The sequence below is a fragment of the Ambystoma mexicanum genome, chromosome 4p (assembly GCF_040938575.1).
Source record: "Ambystoma mexicanum isolate Mex_15411 chromosome 4p, UKY_AmexF1_1, whole genome shotgun sequence".
Classification (NCBI taxonomy): Eukaryota; Metazoa; Chordata; class Amphibia; order Caudata; family Ambystomatidae; genus Ambystoma; species Ambystoma mexicanum.
This window is the reverse complement of record NC_090927.1, coordinates 991,078,424-991,096,722: the sequence shown is the minus strand read 5'-3', so window position 1 is coordinate 991,096,722 and position 18,299 is coordinate 991,078,424.

Genomic DNA, 18,299 nt, shown 5'->3' with positions numbered 1-18,299 from the left:
TTTCCTGTGCAACGTTTCTACTTCAACAGGATCGTTTATAACATGGGCAATGCCCTACTGTAAATATAACCTATAATTGTAGACAAGGAATGTCAATATCTAACTCATGTCCCGCTATTGTGAAAATGTGGTACTAACCAATGGACAACTTGGCAAATTGTTAAACATTTTGACTAACCAAGGTTGCTAACATCCATAACTTGTGAATTAACAATATCAGGATAGACATACAACTAATTGAATGTGATTCACAATGTTACTAACACACAAATACCTGTGATTTGGAAAAGGGAATTGTTTTTTATTGTTGGAAATGTATCACAATGCCTTGAAAAAGCCAAACTTAGGGTGATACATAAGCACGTGGCACCATTTTGTTAATGTTGCCTTAAAATATTTTTGTGAAGCCTAGGATGACGTAGGATTGTACAAAAGGACAGACAATTTGTTAAATACAATTCTTTTCAGTTTATTCACTCTTGAATGGACTCCAATTTACACTGGCACAGTACCATACCAAACAAATTTACAGTCTATTTAACATCAACAGGAGGCCATAGGAAAAGTAGAACCTCACTAGAGGAATAAAGGTATTTATTCAGTATAATTTCATGCAAAAGAAATATCTAACCTTCAATTCAGTTCTAGTTCCAAGGCCAGCAAACATGTTTGTTCAGCACTACACATTTTGCATGACTGCTTTTCAAGAGGGGATCCAGTTGTTAAAACAGAGTAACTACATGGGCACCTTGGACATGAAAGATGCATACTTTCATATTTCCATGTTCACTGGTCATCACCACTATCTGTGCTTTACAGAGGCCAAGTGACATTGGGCCTCATTACGACCCAGGCGGTAAGTTACCGCCTGGGCCGTGACTTTACCACCATGGCGTAAACTACGTTTACGCCATGGTGGTTGGCGGACTTACCGCCCCATTCCGACCTAGGCGGGGCGGTAAGTCCCCAATCCCCATTTACCCTTCCCCATTCCCATTTTTGCCCCATAGGGCATAATGGGAGTGGGGAAGGCGTTAATTACGCCACCGTAAATTACGGTGGCGTAATTAACTCCATGGTCCCTTAGCGCCATGGATTTTAACACCTGCTAAAAGCAGGTGTTAAAAGCGCCATGGCGCTAAGGGACCTCGTAATTGGCGGTAAGGGGTCGGCGCAGCTAACGCTGGCGTTAACCCCTTACCGCCAGGGTCGTAATGAGGCCCATTATCAGTTCAAGGTACTTCTATTTGGAATAGCATTGGCAACATGCATATTCATGAAAGTGGCCTTCCCATCACAGGAAAGGATTCAGACTTTTCTGCTGCAAGTCCCTTTTTATCAGCCACAATAGTCCATCACAGTACTCAAGGTCATGAAGCTTTTTGGGGATGATGGCGTCATGCATATTCCTCTTGCCTCATACACGCCTAAACATGCGCACTCTGCTGGAGTGGCTCATGGCACAATATCCGCAAGCAGGTGATTGGGACTTTCTATTGGTCATATCACAAAGGCGTGTGCAAGTCCTGCATTGGTGGACACCATGAAAAATATGTTTGCAAAAGCCACCTATTTGGAATCCGCCTGTGAAAGTGACCATTATAATAGACATATCAATGACGAGGTAAGGAGTCCACCCCTAGTCCCTAACTGTCCAGGGTAGGTGGTTACCCCATCAGACAAATCCTCATATCATTGGGCTAGAACATATGACAGTAAAACCAGTTTTGAAGTTTCAAGCCATGATACAACACAAGAGCGTGCTTCTCAGAACAAAAAACACGACAGCTATATATACATCAATAATCAAGTGTGAACACGCTTTCTAGATCTGTCGCAGATTGCTTAGCAGAACTGGAGCTGGTGCATTCAGCAAAGGAAGTTTTTGTGCAAGCACAAGACCTACCAGGGATTCAGAACTGCCTAGTAGACACCTTAAACAGGTTAGCAGTGCACGGACATGAGGGTGAGCTCATACACTCAAACAGTTTGTCAATGTGTATTTGCAACAGATTCAAGTCAAGATATCCACAACCAGGGCCTCTAGGCAACAGTCTATGGATCTGGAGAGGGATGTTTGCTTATGTTTTTCATCCAAGCCCCCCTCCTGCACAAAGTTCTTCACAAACTACTACAGGTGGGTGTAACAACTATTCTCATTATGCCCATATGGGTGCGCCATGTGTGGTAACCACATCAGCTACACATGAGAGTAGAACCACAAAAAAATAGACACCAGTACCCAATCTACTTGGACAGCAGCTTTAACTTTTTATTAATATTGAACACAATCAAACCCACAGACACGATTTTGACAGATTGGCCGAGGTCTTAGAATTTGGTATCTAAACCTTCCCCAATACTGAATGGACGTATTTTGCGAGGCACAAAACCCTAATGCAAGAGCATGTTACTAAAATAAGTAATGTTATTTATTTTATTTATTTTTGCATTTGTTGCAGCCCACTCAACCCTTGGGTATCTAGGCGCTAGTTACTTTATGAGACAGAAAATAAAGAAAACAGAAAATACAAGAAACAGGCGCCAAACACACCGGGGTGGGAGGGGTGTCATGGTTTTAAAGTCTTGGTTCGAGGGGCCAGGGGGAATGAGGGTGAGACAGGTATCCGATTGTCTATTATGTTATCTTACATTTGTATAGCGCCTACTTCCGTAGGTTCTGGCGTCAAAGCACTTTATGCCTGTCAGAGAGGCAAAGGAGGAGTATTATAGAGTATCTAGTAGTGGTAGGGATGCACAACGTCTTAGATATTTGGGATGTGGGTGAGGGGGAGATAAGATGCTCAGGAAGGCATTGGAAGGAAAAGGTGGAGGAGCCATGTGTACAATCGGACCCAATCTATCATGGGACACAATGCAATAAGTGGAAGAGATTTGTCGTTGTTGAACTTTTGGACACACCTCAAGGCCATCACGCATCCACAACATATCCTATGGTAATGCGCACACTAGTTATGGCTTCCATGAAAGTTCTGCCAGCCAATAAGGGAAGCTCTCGTCCCTTCTTTTGAGTTCATATTCTTCTGGTCAAAACACTGACAAGTATAAATTCATCCAAACAATAACTAAACTAAGCCCATTTGTAGAACTCTCAACACGAGTTGTGATTCCTTCTTAGCATAGTACATTGACTACTCACTTTCATAGTGTCAAGAAGCAAGAAAACACCTTAGTATTCCGTTTCACACTAAAACATAGTTGTATTGCATTGTTTTGCATATATTGTAATGTATGCACAGTCGGTGATCGCCAGTTATCTGGCCTTTAAATGTCCAAACGTTCTGGTTGGTTCTCAAAGAAGGCCTTACAAGTGCACATGTATTGAATGTATCTCTGACATGTCTGACAAATGTGCAGGTAATCTGCAAGCAATTACCTGTTATGCATTGCATTTGTGCTCTGCTTTAAAGTATACCTGTTCCACCTTTAGTGATGAACCTAATAGGCTGCGTCCCACCACACATGTAATTAGCTGGCACAGAATCAAGGAGATCCAACACTCTTCATGCTATGGCTATTTCCTCACTACACTTGTCGTCTCTGATGCTTGAAATTATAAATACTATTTGCATGCAATGCAAGGCTCTTTTTATTTTGTGTCTGTTTTTACTGTCTGCCAACGGACCACTGACCCCACAACGCTTCATTGCCATAACAATGACAGTAAGGCGCTATTCAAATATCAAGTAACAACATAACATAACACAAGTTAATATCCTATGTGTCTCTTGGTTAGACCTGCAGTTGGAAGTTCTGAAATTTCATATATGTGGTGCTGAAGTTGTGTTGCCCAGGACATAGTCAGAGCCGGATATTGATATTAAGCATGCCCAAGATAGAACACTCACTGTGTAAAGACACTCTTTTTGCGACGGTGTAGGAAAGGGAACAAACTCTTGAGATTGTAACACAAAGTGGCAAGAACTATACAAATCAAAATTCACAGAAACCTGAATTGTGAGAGAAAAATTCAGCAGAATCCAAAGCACATTATTTTGTTGATGGAAGAAGCGATGGCGTAAGTGTGGTACTGATTCGAGGAAGTCTCGTTCTTCTCGGCATTCAACAGCACATAGTCCTGCTTGGAGCATTGCTACTGCCACAAAGACAAGCTTCGGCATATTTATTTATTTATTACATTTATATAGCGCACAAGCAGCCCACGGGCATTGAGGCGCTGCTACTTTCAAGAGTTTAGTTACAGAGGTGGTATCAGTTGTAGGATGAATTTACTAATCAGTACATCAATACATTAGTACAGTTTTATGCAATGGGTCGGGGTTAGTCATTCATAGCTGATAGATGGGACATTATGTAAAGAGAATAGTTTTCATGGCTTTACGGAAGGAGATGAGGGAAGTCCCAAATGCTCCAATCTATCTAGTTTTCCTTCATCCGGGACTGTTCCCCTGAAGAATCCTGCACTCGAATCTGAGAACTGACTGGAAAGAGCCAGCTGTGCAGTTTGACGGTGACCTAATCCGAGTCAGGCTCCAGAGGTCCTCCATAGCAACATTTATTTTTTCTGCATGCACCGAAGGTACCATAAATCCGATGGAAGAGACTTTGTAAATGTCCAAAAGAATTCACCAGCTGGGGTGAGCTGAGCTCAAAACAACATCTAAACCTTTGGAAAGGTATTTGCCCTGGGTCAAATCCTCCAGCTGCTGATCAGAATGGCCACCCATAACCCGGCCTATATTCTAGTAAAAGGAACCATAGCAGTCCTTAGAAGGTTTCCCATTGTTTCCTACCCTTCCATAATCTCTGATGTGACCCTTTTGGAGACCAGTATTTTAAAAAATCCTCTTGTTTAATGTTTGCTTTACTTTTGATCACTCACCTTTCAGTAGTAACTAGTTCATGTAGTTGCATCAGACTTATTTAAACTCACATCCCCATGCACCTCTTGTAAAGTTGTGCATTGAGTTTGGCCCTCTGTACCCAAGGGTGAGCCATGGATACTTAATCGAGACTGTTGGCCTGATTCTGTTTGTGAAACATTGATTGTGAGTGTTGTGAGAGCTCAGCGGAGGTCCATTAAGCCTCTACCCACCCTGCATATTTCTGTGGGCCATTTGTTGAGTAATCTCCATTTTGAGATATTCCATGTGTTCAGTGATGGGTCCACTACTCAATGGTCTTCCATTGACCACTTCAAGTGGCTAAGCCTTTGATACCCACTATCGGGGCCCAACTCTTGTCCATGAAAACACCTGCAGTGTTTCCCTCTCTGCATGCGGGGCCATCAGGCAAAGTCTAACCAAATGGCCTGTAGATCCACAGTACATACACAGTCGCTTGGTCCGTCGCCAAAGCCTTTCTTCCTCTGATAGCAAGCCATGTGCCGCCCCTATCTGCATAGACTCTGACTCGTCCGTAGGTTCCAGACCCCCTGGTGGAGAGGTCGCAGTTGCTTAAGGGGTTATGGTTCTAACCTTTCTTCTTTCCAGTTTGCATTCCTGTAGCCGGAAATCAATCTGCAGAACCATCCTTATCAACTCTTCGTAAGTTGCCAGATGGGGGACTCTGGCCCACTCATCCTTAAGTTCATCTGATAAGCCCCCACAATATAAGGGAAAGCAGGCTTCCTCCAGCCAGGCCATCTGTTGAGCCAATTGTTTGAACTTTATAGTATTGGATAACACATCTAAGTTGCCCTGTACAAAGTCTAATAGTGTGTCTTATGAAGTATACGTTAGCTCTTGTCTGTCAAAAATTCCTTTAAACGTGGTAATAAATCCTCTGTAATCATCCATCAAGCCAACGCGCTGCCAGCCGGATGCCATACTAAGAAACCTCTCTTGGAGAGATCAGTAGGAAAAGATGCAGGTTGAAAGCAAATGCCACAGTACATGTATCTAAGAATTCTTTGTGCCATTTTTATGGTCCCCTTGAAACTTTTCTATGGAAGTTCCACAAACGGGTAAAACTTCCACTTCTCTAAGAACCATAGTTTGCTGCAAAATAACATTTTGGGCTGTAAGGTTTTACACTTCAGCAGTTAGACCTTGGTCGGCTGCTACAAGCTCTTGTAATCGGTCCATCCTCCCCCGTTGCAGCTGGCATCGCAATCTCTCCTTGGCTGGCCTTACCTGATGGGTTTCATGAGGCTTCTCTGGGAAGTGAAAGGGCTGATCTCCCCAGCCACCTTGCCCTGTGAATGATAACAGAAGTTAGGATGCTACTATGGGAGTGTGGCCCAAAGTAGGAAAACCCTTCTGTGGATGGGAGAAAAACCTCCAGATGTAAGAAGGTCCTAGTCCAGGGCAAAGGAGACAGAGGTCCTGGGATTCCAGCAATACTCAACAAGTAGAGCACAAACAAAATGAATTTAGGATCCGAGACAGAGTGAGGCAGGGAAATAGATAGAAAAGGCTAAAGTATTAGCAAGAAGGTGCAGGACGAGGGGGACAAGGGGCAGAGAAAATAAAAGCAGAATGCTGGAAGGAGAATCTAGCACAAAAATAGTTGCAATGTCCCACTTGCCTGTTGTTCCTCTGTTTTGCAGTCACAGTATTCCCGGCAGCTCCGGGACAGCCGGCACCAAGTTCACGTGATGGCACGTCTGCATCAACAGGCGTGGTTATGCAGGAGCATACGGTGCAGGTCAGCCATCTTGGGGTTGTGGTCTTCCATCCAGGGTGATATTTTCGGCAACCACAGAAAGACAAATTCTGCTTCCAGCAGCACCAGAGGGACTGGTAAGTGGTGTGAGGACCCGTTTTAGGGCCTCGTCTGACAGATGATCCAACTTAAGCTCCATATGCACGGACCAGGGTCAATAAACCCAACAGAGAAGGACAGCAACAAATCCAAAACAGAGAGCAAGTTCATAGTCAGGAATCGGGCCAAAGGTCAGAAAACATGGAAAACGGATCAGGCAACCGGAAAGACATTAAATAAACATGATGTACCTTGTTGTCAAACTTCTCAACTTGGCAGTGGAGTCCTTTTGATTCTTTTCATTGTCTCTTCTACATTCGCTGGTTATTGCACCGAACATCATGGATGTGCGCAGAGGCAGAAGGAGCGGGAACAGAAGTTCTGCAACCCAAACAGGTACCATAGTTGTCCCTGGTTGATGTGATGGCCTGGTTAGTATTGCCATTGCTTGACAACCATTTATGCCACTGACTCTTTGGGGTCTGTGAAGGCATCATGAAGTAGACACAGACAACAGATTAAAGTTTGATCTAGAAACCTTTAATAACTCAAAATGCAGGATGCAATAAGGCCTACCTTGCTCTATGCTAAGGTGGGATTTCCCTACCTAAATAAAACTACGGATAGTTGTGTCAGAAAGTCCAAAGCAAAAGTCTGTCTGTGTCCAAAACCTATACTTGCCTTCAAATATAAATGTATACAATGTGCATGGATGTCAGCATCAAAAAGGGTAGTGTTCAAATAAAAGTTCAGAGCTTCTTCCAGTTCCTGCGTTGTAAACAGCTTTCCCGTCCCCAAGTTCAAGATAGTTCACAAGGCACAGGAGTTTCCTTCCCCAAGAGTTCAAATCTGTCAGCTTTCCAAAACAACACAATTCCTTGGGACACTTCCCAGTTCTTATGATATGGTTCCCTTTCACAAATTGAGATATGTAGTGAATTCAAATCTCATAAACGTTCCTTGCAAACAAACTCAAGCTTCTTTGCGGATGCTTTCAGTGGCTTTTTCATATATGGGTGCACTGGGTCTAGGCAAAGTTGTTGGACCACACGGTCCACCCTTTACAGGTCATGCCACTGATATACCTTACTTACTTCCTAACCATCAACACTTTGCCACTGCTTCAGCTTGACAATGGTGCTTGATTCATTCACATATATCACACCCTCTTGATGTTGTTTCGAGGCCTGGTTTGTCACCATGCAGTTGTTGCACTTTCTTATATTCTCCTGGAGTTTTCTCATATGATACAATTCCTTAAATTCTCTTGGCTCTTGCCAATGCTTGTTCATCAATATTTTGTGTGGCTCTTGACAATGCTTGTTTTCTCATATCATACATTTCCTTGAATTCTCTTGGCTCTTGCCAATACTTGTTTTCTCATATCATGCAGATCCTTGAATCAGGAAGTTTCACAGACTTGCTTTACCCTGATCGGTATTCAAAAGTGCTTAAACTTGCTTTCACTCAGATCTGAAGTCAAATAAATACTTGCTTTCAAGCATATCAATGCTCATTGCTAGTTTTGCGTTTGCCTACCATCCTGGTGCACACCCTTCTTTGTAGATCACCGGTCGGAGCTTGTGGGTTTCCCACAAGGTCTCCTGTCGCCACAAGCTCTCTTTCTCTTGTGCGGTGCCTCGCATATTCTCCCAGCTGCTTTCCGTGGCTTCGCTCACTCAGCGATGCTTCTCCTGCAGCTCTGGACTGATGCAACCACTTCGCTTGGTTACACCGGTTTCTCTCTCGCGGTCTGCCACCGGCCTCAAGCGTCCTTCAGCTTTGCTTCACTCTGCATATATGCTACATCCTCCAAAGGGTCTCGAGTGGTCCACTTGCCACACCGCTTTTCCGGAGAGGTCTGCTTTCGCCCAGCAGTCCATAGCCCCGCTTCCACAACTGACTCCATTTCCACAGTACTTCCTGCTTTTAAAATTCTTGCCACCATGATTGGTCCAGAAAGGACTAGACCGCTCACTGTTGAAACCGTCGTCCCACATTAATCTTGCTGGCCTCCTCTTAATCCCAGTACACAACGGATGTCTGTATGTATATGTGTTAATAAAGAGAGGATGTGTTTCTCTAGTTGGTCTCTTCCTCATCCCAGTACCAAACTGGTGTTTCTTGGGGAACGTTTTAGGGGGAAAACAAGGAAAGGATTGAGAATAGCCTATAAAGGCTTGAGGGAAAGTGGACTCATAATGAAAGGGAAATAGGGGATACCATGTCTCACCTAAGCATGTCTCATCCCCACTCCCCAAGTCTCCTCCATCCAGGTGATCCTCCTTCGCATATCTACCACCAGGGTCAGGATCCAAGAGCGGTGGCCTTTCCCTGGCCACCCGAGAGAAGGATACATGGGGAAAAGAAGGAAGGACACCCTCAGGCTCCTCACAGGTCCCTGATTAAATGCCCAAACAAAGTGTAGACAGTATGCATGCTTTTTGGAACATCTGCATTATACATGCATGCATGCATGCATGCAGGGATTGTGTTGGTAGGCATGTTAATGAATCTATTATCACTACTGGAGCAGGTGTTGGACACAGTGTTCTGAAGTATTTCTCTCAGCCTTCTCTTATGGTAAAGGGCTATGGCCAGCATCTTCATCATAACCACCATCACCCTCACCCGAATCATCACTACCATAGCCATCACCAGATTAATTGGCCGAAGAAGTATTCATTGTGTGCGAAGAAGTAGTGTGAGTGCCAGGCTGGGAATGATTCTGCACCTCCAGTATGTGGAATTGTACATGGCCTTACTGCCCCAGGCCTACTGCTGAGAGCTGCAACTCCACACCTTCCTGAAGCACCTCTCTTTCTGAAGCATATTCAATGCACAGCTTCTCTGCTGGCACCACATCAGATCACTGCAAAGCGTTGATGTGAACCCTTGTCTGTTCTAACATGGCAAGATGGGATGTATTCCCACTCTGAAAGACTTGGGTGTTAGAGATGGTGGGCTTTGGGCTGGCTGCGGTGAAATGTCAGACACAGCCAAGCCATTAATGGTATTAGAAGCACCAGTAACTACTTCAGTTTTGTTTGCCATGGTTGTAGTACTTGTAGCCATGCTGCTTCTAGTTGCTGTCTGGCCCAGTACCATGCTGCCACCCACTCTTCTGCATTACCAGAAATTGCAGTAGTAGCTATTTATGCTGTAAACCATGCAACAATCCCTCTTCTTCTTCCGTGCAACACTTGTTCTCCTTCTTCCCTTGTGTGTATGCTGGCCTGGGGGCATCCTATTTGGTGTTGCTTACCTACATCATACACTGACAGCCTTGCTAATGCATTTTCCTGAACTACACAGTGCTATGTTGTTGGATCTTGCACCAAGTCGTAGCTTCTGCATCAAGCTGCTGTGCTTCAATCAAGCTGCCTCAGCACAAATTCCTTCGCCATCCGTGCAGGGTGTGTGTTGCGTAGACACCCAATCATCCTGCCAATAATGCCACTACTTGACCACCAACACCCTGCCAGCAATTTTACCCAGCACACACCAAACACTACGTTCCTTCTATCAAGGCAGTTGTAACATAATGAGGTCAGGTGCTCGTGTCACCTATTTCACTATGCTACGTTATGTGTGTACATGCCTTCAAGCATGCTGCCACTGTGCATTTTCCTCCTCCACCAGGGCCCCTCAGTGTGTTGCCTCACACATTCAATGCCCCCAACTGATTACCAACAACTTAAAGAATTCTTCTCCAAACACCTCAGACACTTTTGACCTTGCCTCAAAGTTGTGGTAATGAAATACATTCAAGTGCTTGTATCAGGCAATGAGCTACACAAACTTTCAATCAAGCCACGTCAGTGCAAAACATGCAAGCAAGTTGGTGATGGGTCTGGCAGACGAAGCGAAATCGGTGGCAAACAAAATCCCCAGGCCCTAGCAATGCTAGCCTAAGGTGCCTTTCTTTGAAATACAGATACTTTCTTGCAAAAGTAGAACATACGTATGTTTTATTGAGCACTGACTCAAATCATTGCCAAGATGCCATGCATACATTAACATTTGCCAGCTGTCATACAGCAACAGATGCTACCCACCTCCCTCACTGAAAGATAACCAGTGTGCCAGAACGTCATGTCTTCAATCTCACAAATGTTTAAAACGCTTGGCGGATCCCGAATACAGTGGAATTCCAGGTGAGTCGGAGTTCCACAAACCTATCCACCAAGGCTTAATGAGGACAAAGTGGAATATAGATGACCTGATAAAACCATGATAGGTCAACATAAAAACCTTCAAGCAGTGCTTTGCATTGGCTAGGGAATTTATTTAATTTTTATGGTTAGCGCTGGTTCTACACCCGGAGGGTATCGGAGCACCTTACTTGGTTCAACGTTTGAAAAGTTGGGAGTTGAAAAGAAAGGAGTGACACAATTTTTTCATGAATGGATAGGAAGATTAGGGGGGACAAGTTATAACAGTGAAAGAGGGCAGGGTTATGTGTGGAGAAAGAGGTATGTTTTTAGGCTCTTTCTGAAGGTGGTGATGGTGCTTGTTTTTGTGTGCATGTGAGTTTGCAAAGTGGAATGTGTAGAAGGGCTTGGCTGGTGCTTGTGCGGGTGATCGGCTTTGACGTGGATGGCTTTCAATACAAAGCAGAGTCCTTTGAAGGCAATTCTCTGGGGTATGGGGAGGCAGTGTAGCTGGGTGAGAGGGAGGGTGATCTGTGAATGTTTGGGTACATTGAGGATCGCCCTGGCTGCTGTGTTTTGTATGCCTTGCAGGGGGTGCATGGGTACTGTTGGGGAGTTTAGTGAGGAGAGCATTTCCATAGTCCAGCTTGGAGGGAACCTTTACTTGGACTGTAATGCAGAAGTCGTCAGGAGAACAGTAAAGCAATAATTTAGCTTTGTTCCTTATTATGTTAAATCAGAATATAAGGAATTCAATTTCTTTGGTCACTACTCTTGCCCTGTTTAAATAGAAATATGTTGTATGGTCCCAGCGCCATTTGAATGAAACCCCAGTTGCCCTATTGACTTTCAGACACCCTGAGTAAATAAGCAAAATCACCTGCTTAAAGTTTGCTCTAGTGCAAATATCTTTATGTCGCATGGAGTGTTTCTCTCCTGATTACCCAAACTGCAGACTCTTGCACCAGTGCAAAGATCTGGTCATTTGGCCACAGGTGTTCCTCCCTACCCCTCGTGCAGATGGCAGCTGGCTTGGTGTGGTTGCTGAACTGTGAGCATCCTCGCCTCATTTCAACATGCCAGAAGGAAAATATGTATTCACTCTTTAGTCACTTCGAAGAGAGAGGCTGTGGGTGACAAGGTGTTCGTGTTGTTCCAAACACCAGTAGAAGTTCCCACTGACACCGTAATATCAAAGAATTTTTGGGTGCAGTGCATAAGAAAGTGTGCCGACAAATCTAGCTTTCAATAATCAGCACTATGTATGCCCGCCAACCCAGATAAATATCTAAATATCAAATTGCGCACAGCGAGGCACTGAAGTTGGGCTTGCCACATGCCAACTGCAAATCTTCTGTAATACTCCCCGACAGCTGAGCATCCTAAGATAAAGTGAGGTGTGATTAAGAATGCAAGTTCCTTTATTGTATCAGCTTTATGATGAAAGGAGAAGTCAATTACACGCCTCTGGGAAAAACAAGCATGTCATTGCATCGTTATTGTCATGACATGGGAAATGTAAAGGATTAGTGTTGGTTTGCCAAACGACCCAAGATGTAATTATAAAAAAGATTGCAACAGTCTATCTTGTGTTCTGCTGGTTGGGGTGACAATGTGGCCTAGCAAGTATCTTAACACAACAACTAGCACTAACAAAGTCCCATTTTTGTCTTTTAGATATAGGTTTTGAATAACTGCTGAACCCATATGCATGCATTAGGAATGGCCGAACCCCAAACCCTCACCCATAATGATAGGCTCACAACTTGGTTCAAGTGTTGGCAATAAAAAGGCCGTAGGATTTTATTGTACAGATATGGGTTATGACAATAACAATATCACATATCATGATGGTATCATACTTTTGGGCACTGGGTCCTGAGGTTACCCCCTTTGACCCCGTGCCGCCTTCTTGTGTCCCACGACTTGTTGTGGGCAGCGTACAGTGCCTTGTACTTCTTTTTGTTCTTCTCCCCTTTTGTAGGGTGGGTGGGTTCTGTGGTAAAGAAGCAAGAAGATTTGGAAGACACTGGCCCTCATTACGACCCTGGCGTTGGACCATGGTGCTAATAGCGCCATGGTCAATGCCGGTAATTTACCGACTCCGCCATGGCGGAATGGGGAATTACCGCCCCATTCCGAGGTTGGCGGGGCGGTAATTCCCCATGCCGCCATGGCCCTTCCCCATTCCCATTTTTGCCCCATAGGGCTCAATGGGAATGGGGAAGGCGCTAAGTACGGTGCCGCAAATTGCGGCACTGTACTTAGCACCAAGGTCCCTTTGCGGGTTGGTTTTTAACACCTGCAAAAAGCAGGCGTTAAAATCTCCAACCCGCAAAGGGACCTCGTAATCAGGCGTTAAGGGGTTAACGGCACCACCACCTTTTACGGCGCCGTTAACCCCTTAACGCCAGGGTTGTAATGAGGGCAACTGAGTAAACAGTGAACCTCCTGTTTGCTTGGGTCCCCGTTCAGGGTCCACAAACAGATTGTGTTTACTCGGAGCATGCTGCTCTCATTTATAGGACCCAGGGAGGCCCTGGATCTTTGTTGTGTATGTGGTGGGGGCCGCTGTTGTCGCAGTCCCTGGCCGGATAGCCGACTGTCTGACCCCCTGGTGGGGGCAGATCTTTGAACCTGGGCCCTGCCTGATGGTTGTTTCCTTATGGCGCTTAGCACCTTGCTGTTTGGAGGAAGGGTGCGATGACTGTTCGCACCTTACGTTTCTGTGGCATTTGTGCTGCCGAGACTGCGTGTCTCCGTAGCTGGGGGGAAGGAGAGGAGCAGGCGCAGGCACGGGGGGTTGGGGCTGCCCCTCTCCAGCTGCCGATGGTAACAGCAGTTACCCTGCCTCGCTTGTGGGATGCCCATGCAGCATTGCCCATAACTGCTGAACCCATATGCATGCATTAGTAATGGCCGAACCCCAAACCCTCACCCATAATGATAGGCTCACAACTTGGTTCAAGTGTTGGCAATAAAAAGGGCGTAGGATTTTATTGTACAGATATGGGTAATGACAATAACAATATCACATATCATGATGGTATCATACTTTTGGGCACCGGGTCCTGAGGTTACCCCCTCGGACCCGTGCCGCCACACATGTACAGGTTCCCGGCTGGCCGTGTTCCCCCAAGAGTATGCCCTAGAGACAGCCCATGTGAGCAAGAGTTGTATTGATTTCCCGAAAGAAATGCTCCATGCCCTGGCTAGACAGATGGGTGCCGTCGTCGAGAAAAAGGTTTGGGTTGCCTAGTGTAATGGCTGGGTGTTTTATGAAACCCAGTCCTTTAGTCATACAGAATCTCTCTATGGTCCTGTTCAGTTTTCTTCTGGATATGTCTATAGCTTTGTAGCAGTTGGCCCCTAGCCATTTCTTTCTTGGTAAAATGGCCGAGAAATATATTTCGGTACCCCTCCAGTTGTGCGAAATGCCTGCTAGGGAGGAGCACATTTCTTTGCATAGAGTGCGTCTAGCTGTGTTGACTAGGTCGTTGCCCCCTAGATGTATGATCAGGAATTCAGGTGGGTCCCTGTATGCCACCAGTTCCACTAATGTTTCGTGGACATCCGCCCAGCGTAGGCCTCTGTATCCCCACCATGAAGTAATGGTGTTTCTGAAAGGTGGCCCCTCTTTTGTCTCTTCTGCCCATCTGCCTGTCCTGAAAACGAATGAGTGGCCAACTATCCATGCTGATCGGAGTGTGGTCCTCAAATCGCCTGTTGTTTCTGTGTTGGTGGGAGGGAGGGAAAAGCAAGACAAATTATTGGGGCGGATGGCTATATCGGTTGCGGTCTGATATATCTTTTATAACAGTCTGACTTGCATCCCCCTATGTTTCTTAGTAGTTGCGGTGCTAAACCTCCTTGCCATGCTGCGGTGGCGGCATCTATCCTGAAGGAGTGAGTGCCGAAATGTTTGGGATCCCACCCTCTTCTGCTGATTGCTTTCATCAGCACTCCTTTAAATTGGTAGCGGCTTAGGGCCGATGCATCCTTGTGGATTAAAAACCTCCCCCCCACTTTGGGTCGTTGTGCGTAATAGAGGTTGGTGATGAACACCGGGCAGTTTGTTGCCTCATCGATGCAACAAATATTGATGGTTCTTTTTGCACCCGTTTTCGACTGTTGCATTTCTATATTAACACTCTCCAGTCTCACCCTGATTTCCATGACGCCCAGGCCGTTTGTGGCCTTGGTGCTGGAAGCGATGAGTTCTCCTACCCGGAAAGCCCCGAAGTATGCTAGGAAAAAGGCTGTTTTAAATAACATTATCTCGTAAGGGTGCCAACATATGGCTTCCAACTGGCTTGCTATCTGTACCAGTTTGGTGAAATCAAGGGGTCGGAGGGTGTCCACTTGCGGCCCCTCTAATCTGCCCCATCCCTTCATTGCATAAGAAATAAGGGTGTTCTGGGTGGGGTCTGAATCGCCCCGTATTTTCGTAAAGTATGAGATTGCCACCAGGTGTCTTTTAGCCCAATCCCTTTTGAAACCTTGTTCGTGGGCCCATTTTAAAAATACTTCTATATCTTTAATCGTTATTAGTTCTACGTGGTTTAAACCTGTAGCTTTGAATACTGTTTGCAAACACTTACTGTACTGTGTTGCTGTGGTGCTTGCCACCGCCCTCTCTGCCATCTCTGTTAGGAAGCCTGTGAGGTTGTTGGCACCCGTTGTTGTTGTGCCTGATTCTTGTTGGGCATCCTGGCATGGGCGCTCTGGCGCTGGCATTGATGCCAATGTGTTGCTGGCACCCCTTTTAGAGGTGCCTGCTTTGTATTGGTCATCCCGGCCTGCACTCTCTGGTGCTGGCGTTGATGCCAATGTGTTGTTGGCACCCATTTTAGAGGTGCCTGCTTTGTATTGGTCATCCCGGCCTGCACTCTCTGGTGCTGGCGTTGATGCCAATGTGTTGTTGGCACCCGTTTTAGAAGTGCCTGCTTTGTATTAGTCATCCCGGCCTGCACTCTCTGGTGCTGGCATTGATGCTGATGTGTTGTTGGCACCCGTTTTAGAGGTGCCTGGTTTTTGTTGGACATCCCGGCCTGTGCTCTCTGGTGTTGGCGTTGATGCCATTATTCTTGTCTTCTCATTATTGCCCAGCATTCTGCTGGTATTGGCGTCATCTGTTCTTGGGCGTGCGGCGCTAGCTCTCAGAATCTTGTCCACTGTAAGCGAGATAAGGCATCAGCAATGTTATTATCTGCCCCTGAAATGTGCTTCGCTTTGAGTACAACGTTTTCTTGTAGTGTGACTGTTGTAATGGCTCGTAATACTTTTAGTACTAAAGGGCATTTCGTAGACCTTCTGTTTATGGAGCCCACTACAGCCATGTTGTCGCACCAAATCAAAAGTTCCGTATTCGCTAGTCGCCTGCCCCAGATGTGTAATGTTAGCCAGATGGGGAATATTTCTAGTAAGGTGATGTTTCTTGTCCACCCTGCTGTTTGCCATGAATTGGGCCAGTGTCCTGCCACCCATTCGGAGTCTAGTATGGCTCCAAACCCCTTGCTCCCAGCTGCGTCGGTGTATAGGAACCTGTTAGACCGGGTGTTTAAAGGCGTTCGCCAAAGTAAAGACCCGTTGAAATCTCTGAGGAATTTTCCCCATGTTTCCAGGTCCTGTTTCGCAGATATGCAAGTGTGGTTTGGTGAGTGATTTGATTTTGAACTCCAGGCTTCTGGAAAATATCCTCCCTTGAGGTATTATTTTGGATGCGAAATTGAGGCTGCCTGCTAAGGATTGTATTTCCTTTAGAGTCCCCTTATCTCTCATTATCAGGTTTTGTATTTTAGCCCGGAGTTCTGATATTTTTGTTTTTGTGATTCTGCAGAGCCTCTTTGCTGAGTCTATTTCGATGCCCAGAAAGATTATGTTTGTGTCTGGTTTGGCGTTTTTTTCCCTCGCTAGTGGAATTCCCCACTGTGCGGCCATGTGCTCCAGATTTGCTAAAGCCTGGCCGCATTCCTCGGAGTTTGGTGGCCCTATGACCATGAAATCGTCTAGGTAATGCACTATTTTTGTCCCTGGTCTCTGCTTTAGGAAAGCCCATTGAAAAAAGGAACTGGATTGTTCGAATAGTGCACAGGATACAGCGCACCCCATGGGAAGGCATCTATCTACGTAGAATTTGTTTTTAAAAGTGAAACCTAGCCACTGCTGTGACTCTGGGTGGACTGGCAAAAGTCTAAAAGCAGATTCGATGTCCAGCTTAGCCATCAAGGCGTTTCTGCTGCACTCTTGTATGAGGCTTACTGCTTATTGGAAATGCGTGTAAGTTACAGCAGATTCTGTGTGTGGGATGCCATCGTTTAAAGACTGGCTTTTAGGGTAGGATAGGTGATGGATTAGTCTAATTTTTCCGGGTTCTTTTTTGGGGACCAAGCCTAGTGGAGATATTAAATAGTCCTTTAGAGGCATGGCATCCCAAGGACCTGCTACCCTGCCCAGTTGCAGTCCTTTCTTGATTTTGGTTTCTACTGTCTGGGGGTTGTCCCTGGCTGATTTTAGATTCATCAGGATGTATTGTGACCCAGAGCCCTTAAATGGGATGAAAAACCCTTTGGTGAAACCCTGCGATATTATCCTGCTGGTTTCTATGTCTGGGTAGCTGTTTAGGGCGTCCCTAAAATTGCCCGGGTTGATCGGCGTTCGTCCTGGTTCTAAAATTGGGATATCATTCTTTCTTGGCTGGGAGTGTGGTGCAGTTGCTTGTTGCATGGTCGCCGTTGCAGTTTGTGCAGGTGTGTTTGTACCAGCATTCTTTGCCCCATGTACACTGGTTTTTCCCAAAATGTCTGCATGGGATGTTGGATTTGACAGCATGCTGTTTGTTCTGTCTGTGGGCATTATTTTTTGCCACCCAAGGCTGGTTCCTCCGAAAGGGCTGCTGCCCTTTTTTGGATTTATCATTGTCATGGGATTTGCTTACTTGCAAATTTTTGCTATTTTTGGAAGAAGAATGCATGGTATCTTCTTCCTGGGAGTGGTTCGCCGTTAAGGGTGTATAAATAATTCTGGACTTCATCCCACTCAATGGCCGGCCTTTCTGACATGCTCCTCCTAAATCGGATTTCGAATGCAAGCCATGTCTTCCCCCTCTGTGTTACTTTTACTTCCCTTATTTTATCAACGTATGCCCAGATCTTCCAACCATCCATGGGGAATTTTTCTTCATATATTGTTGCTAAGATGGCAAAAACCTGTAACCATTTGTCCCAGTTTTGTTCGACCTGGGCATTTATGGCAATAGCTTTTTCTTCTATTTTTTTGGGGTCTCTGAAAGCGTCTTTCCCTTTGCGCTGTGCTTCTATTAGGGAAAAGATTTCTATAAATTCTTTGGCCCATATGGCTCCTTTGATTGTGGTATCAATGTTCCATGCCAGGCATCTTTTGTATCTATTTAATATCTCTGTTTGGAAAGATTTCATTTTTTGTTCTACTTGCGCATTA